The sequence below is a fragment of the Callionymus lyra genome, chromosome 2, assembly GCF_982586985.1.
Source record: "Callionymus lyra chromosome 2, fCalLyr1.hap1.1, whole genome shotgun sequence".
Lineage (NCBI taxonomy): Eukaryota > Metazoa > Chordata > Actinopteri > Syngnathiformes > Callionymidae > Callionymus > Callionymus lyra.
In genome coordinates, this window is record NC_141819.1 from 19,524,204 (window position 1) to 19,530,385 (window position 6,182).

The following is a 6,182-nucleotide window of genomic DNA, read 5'->3' on the forward strand; positions in this document are numbered from 1 at the left end:
TAAGGGGCAACTTCAATTTTTTGTCTAAAAGGTTTAGAAAATAATTTCAAAAAATAGTTAAAGGTACCCCCTTTCGGTCTTAGAAGGTGGTCTCTAATGGAGCAGGCAATGTAGTCCTCAATCTCAGGACTTTCCGCATTCATAGATGCCAACACGTCGAGTGCTTGCCCCCATTTATTGCACAGCTCTTTGAAGATAATCTTGGGAAGCTTCTCCAGCATGGCAGGGTTAATGCTAACGGGTATCTTCACAACTTCACACCAGGTCACCTTCAGGATCCTTTCAATTGAGGCCGCCGGGTTTGTCATCGGCCAGTTAATTTCCGCTTTTTTGTATGTCAATGTCACCAGTTTTTCAATCAAAAGCCTTAGGAACATTTTCTGCTTCAGAGCCTGAGCTCTACATGATTGTTCCGGATCTTTCTCTTTCTTTATCACAGACTCAATGAGATTCAGCGTCACCCTTTCACTGTGGTTCTCAGATTGCGTCGTGCTCCACCAGTCCACAAGGTCATTGTAATGTCTTACACTGTTTTTGATCTTCTTGTACACAGGGGCATCACTTTCTGGTATGTTCATGTTCCCTGAGGTAGTATACTCGGTGTCCTCTCCCGTTGTGGCCACAGCAGAGTTTATGTAGATGATATTTGATAGCTCGCTCACACTTCTGCCCTGGATTTGGTTGACACCACCAGTCAGTTGCTGGTCCTCTATTTTATTGGACAGGGACGAACTACAAACTTTACATGCCTCGTCCTGTATTTCTGATTGCAGCTTCTCCAGAGTACCATGGAATGTTGCTTTAGCAAAGAGTTTGTCAAAGACTCCCTTTATCCTGCCGATGAAGGTGTTGCAGGTATTGTCCTTCGCACAGTTTGCTGATACTTCATCCAAATCCCCGCTGGCACCAGCAGTAAGAGACTGGGTGACAGCATCAGCCATATCGATGGCAATGGATTGAATTTCCTCTGAATGGTATTGAAGAATCAGTTTCTGGGATTGATCATCCAGATATAACTGAGTGTTATTGATTTTGAGAATCTCCTCCTCAATGATGTTCACGAAATCTACTGCCATACTGCTGGACAGACTGGAACTCCCAAGCGTATCTGTGATGTTGTCCTCGTCCTGACACTTATAGTAGGACACTTGATCCTCCAGAGGGTCTTCATTCAATAGGACCATCTGTTCACCTTTTGTACAACAGGAATTGCAGAATGCTTTGGAGCAGAACTCTTTGATCATCTTCAAGGCTTGGTGGACCATTTCATTGAGTCTTCGGGGGCCACGGGCAGCTGTGTCAAAGTCTGTTGATTGAGGAGAAAGGTCTGCATTGACTCTTTCCGTCACCTCCTTGACTACCAGGTTTCTTAGATTCTCTGCACTGGCGCTGCCCTTTTCTACTGGGATATCAATAGCCCGAGCAAAACTCTCTGTGATCCTATTTCCAACGCTGGCAAAGACACACTCCTCAGGGATGGTGGTGTGTGTGTTCTGATAAGCCATTAACAAGACATCAGAAACACTGTAAATAAAGCTGAGAAGGATGTCTGCCATCATAATCCTGGTCTCTGTGTCTGGGTTCCCAGACTTCAGATATGTCCACTGTTCAGTGGACATCCTGGAGAAGAAGGTGACGACCAGCTTGTAGAACTCGTCCATCTTGCCCACAGGTATGCCCTGCTGAGACAGAGAACTGTCCGCTGGAGGTTGAACGGCAATGTCCTGCGACGATTCCCACATTATTGTGTAGCTGTTGAATTCGTCCAAGGTCTGGTCTACCAAACACTTTGGCTTTATCTTGACTCCCCTTCATATAACCTCCTGTACTTACTAGATCCTTGGACATGAAAGGCACCAAAGGCATAGACAAAGCCCAAAAAGGATAAATACCCCTTAGACAAGCTACAGAATTTCTTCATTGCCTTTATTGAAATATTTCCCAGTGAAAGTATTCCCTTCCTTCCACAGATGGATCTCTGCAAGTGGTCTGAGAGTTTGGTGATAGTAGGTGTGAAAATCACAGACCCAAAGCTGTTCCAATGATACAGCTCTGGCTCCTCACTACCAGCACCAAGTGATTCTAAGAAATGTTTAGGAAGCATCCTTTTTATCTCTTCATATTCTTTAATGTCTTTAATGTATCATCTTGAGGATTGCAGTGAACATTATATCAGGGAGAGTCCATGGCAGAAGTTCCATGCAGCCACCAAAGAGATCAACGTATAAATATCAGTGTCTGTTCAGATTGTTGGTTGTGATGTGAGCACTCAAGTGCAGTTGGCAGCACGGGTAATTCGTCAACAGTAGCAGAGACGATGTATAACGAACAAACACTTGATGATACAGCCACTATGATGCCATGGCAACAAGGAGATGTTCCCATGGAAAAGATGGATGAGTTTTATAGAGTGGTGGTCAACTTCTTTGCCAAGATGTCATCTGATCAATGGATGATGGTGAAGTCCGGGACTCCAGACGCAGACACCAAAATCAGAATAGCAGAGCTTCTTCTCACCTTCGTCTACAGCGTCTGTGAGGTCTTGATGATGGCGTACCAGAGCAAAAACATCACCATCACTGAGGAGTGTGTTATTGCAAGTGTGGGAAACACACTTACTCAGAGTTTTGCTCAGGCTTTGAAGATCCAAGAGGAGGTGGACAATGCCAGTGCAAACAACCTGGAGAGCCTGATGGTCAAAGAGGTGACTGAGAGGGTCAACCTTGACCTTTCTCCTCAGTCAGTGGACTTCGACACAACTATCAAAAGCTCATGTCGGCTTAATGAAATGGTCAGCCAAGCCCTCAAAATGATTAAAGAGTTTTGTGCCAAAGTATTTTGCAAGCCTTGTGATAAAAAGAGTGACAGAACTTATGTTGTAGATGTGGAGGAGGAGGAAGTAGACTACTTTGCAGATGATCAAGATGAAGTTCTTAGTAGTTCAATGGCTATAGATTTTCAGAGCATCATCGAAGAAGAGATCTTGAAAATCAACAGCAGTTTTCTTGAACATCTCGATGATCAGTCCCAGAGACTCATTTTTCAGTCGCAATCACTGGAAATCGAGTCCATTGCGATTGACATGGTTGATGCCATTGGCAAGTCCATATCCGATGTCCCAGAAGAGGAGGAATATCTTGGTCCTGTTGAAAACCAACAAAACATGAAGGAAAATACCTTCAATTCTTTCATCTCCAGGATAAAGGGTGTGTTCGACTGTCTCTTTGCCAAAGCAATATTTTGCAAGACTCTGAATAAGATCCAGTCCGAGGTCCAGGATGACCAAGAGGGCAAAATGTCCTCTCTGTCCGAGAGGGTGGGGTCTCTCTTACAGGGGGTGGAGCCTCAGCCCCTGAGTAACGAGGGCGAGATGATCCAGAACATCGGTGGTAGTCCTGTAGGCCTGAGTGTGGACGAGCTGTCCACCATGATCTATATGAACTCTGGAGCCGCAGGAACACAAGAAGACGACCCAGAGTTCAGCAACGTTCAGTCTCCTTCAGGGATGTTGAACGTTCCAGAAGGTGACGTACCAGTATACAACAAGATCAGAAACAGCGTACGACAGTGTAACGAGCTTGCCGACTGGTGGAGCACGACACAGTCTAAGAGTCACAGTGAGAGGGTGACCCTGAATCTCATCGAGTCCGTCATCAAGAAAGAGAAAGATCCAGAGCAGTCCGGTAAAGCTCAAGTTCTGAAGCAGAAAATGTTCCTGAGACTTCTGATCGAAAAACTGGTGACTCTGATCTACAAGAAAACCCAGATTACCTGGCCTATGATCAACCCGTCAGCCTCCATTGAGCGAATCCTTAATGCAACATGGGCAGCAGTCATAGATGTTTCGGTGAACATCAATCCAGCCATGTTGGAGAAACTTCCCAAGATCATCTTCAAAGAACTGTGCAATAAATGGGGACCAGCTCTCAACGTTTTGGCATCTTTGGACACGCAGACGCCAGAAATCGAGCACTATATCGCCTGCTCCGTCAGGTATCACCTTCTAAGGCCTAAAGAGGGGCCACTTTACAATTTCTTCCGATTAATTTCTAAACCTTTTAGACGTAAACCAGAAGTTCCCTCCTCAGCAATCCCGGAATTTGCGGTATCCGATGAATGATATTTGCTTTCAGTATGGAAATTTTCTTTGAATATCTTGCATAGGCATAGTAGAAACAACGACATGGTTACAGCCAAATCCTCAATCGATCTTGTGTCGTTCGGTCAGTTGTAAATAAATTGTGAATAGAGTAATTAATGTTAAAGTGCCATACTTTTGGCCACTTGGTTAATTAATTTAACTTGAAAGTGCAGCCTTGACTTTAATCATGTTTAAAAGATCATCTTTTACATTTGGCACGATTGTGTAATGGGAAATCAACAACAGATTCTCTGAGATCAACAGCAAATAAGTTGTGTAATGTAATGTATGTGAAAATAAATTTAATAAATCTCTCCTTTTCTGACCCGTGTTTCTTTCTCTTAATACGAGAGAGGGTCAAATTGACCTCACTGAAGACCTGTCATGACTGAAGGACGACTGATATGTCGCCCTGACTTCAGCAGCGTCTCGTGCTACCCCACCTAAAAAAGGATTACGGATCCCCTCGTGGATCCAATGAGGTTTGCCTACAGAAACAACCGGTCTGTTTGCGATGCTCTGAACTTGGGCCTGCACTACATCCTGTAGCACCTGGACGAAGCAGGATCCTACGCCAGGATCCTGTATGTGGACTTTTCCTCTGCATTCAACAAAGTAATCCCTGACTTTCTCCAGAACAAATCTCCAAGATAGACGTGCCCAACAGATGGATCATGGACATATCATCGGTCCATCAGCACTGGTACCCCTCAAGGCTGTGTCCTCTCACCCCTAGTATTCTCCCTGTACACCAACAGTTGCACCTCAAATCATCCCGCTGTCAAGCCCCTGCAGACTATGCCACTAAGACTATCGGCCTTATTGACTGGTTAGAACAACCTGCAGCTCAACGTTCAGAAGACAGTGGAGATCAATGCAGACTTTTTGAGGGTTTCAGCCATACCCCCAAACCTGTCATCCTCAATAACTCCGAGGTTGACGTTGTGGAGTTGAACCATCAGCTGGGTACCATCTTCACTGGAGATCTGAAGTGGGTATCTCATCGTGAAGAAGGCCAAGAAGCAGATGTACTTCCTGCGTCAGTTTAGGAAATTCCAACTCCCACAACTCCCCCTTTTTTAAAAGGAATGCATTTAATTTTTTATATATATTATTCGTAATTTATTTACGTGCCATTTAATGGAAATGTCTATTGTTTAATTTTAATGATTCTATTTTATTTTAAATAATCTCTTTTAATTGCATTTCATATCATATTCTTCACTGCCACAACAACAAATTCCTGTGTTTTTACAACAACGGCAATAAAAATGTTCTGATTCTGAATCTTTAAAACACACAAGGCCCCACAAGGTCGAACCAGTCTCTAGTCGTGAGGAACCATCAGATACTCATGGAACTCATGGGCAATCGATATCCGAGTGTGAGACAACAAAGAAGCCATTGGCTTGTTTGATTTCCCACCAGCCGAACAGACTCAGTGTGTTATTGTGAGTGCTTGGCCGAGTGTGTTGGTGTAAACAAGCGTGTGACCTGTGGATTGTCTGCTCCTCATAAATTATATTGAACTTCCTCAGATATTTTAATCAGCTCTTTTTTTTTATCAATGGTCAGCGATCAGGTGTGATGATAACTTGTGTGCAGGTGTTTCTAGATGCAACCTTTGTCCAATAACAGGCTCCACCCACCCCTCACATGTATCAGGGAGATAACAAGTGATCACAACTCATCCTCTGGACCTGCAACAGGTAAGTCATGAACAGAAACAACTTGTCTTCTGAAAATGATAATGTTATTTTGTGTACATTGACCAGTAGTTTTTCTAGCTAACTTGTTGGCAGTCAGATAGTAGTAAGAGTTACTGAGCTGATAGTCAGGATAGAAACCTTTGTCTCGTGTTGTAGAGGAATACTGATAACTGACAACCTCATCCAAACACTTTCTTGCAGTCATGTTTATTTGCTTTAACTTAAGAAAACTTTGAGATTTTCTCGTATTTAACTGAACATGATTAAAGAAATGTGAGTGTGTTGTTGTATTTTTGTGTATATAAAAAACATATTTTGTAAAGACAGTGAAC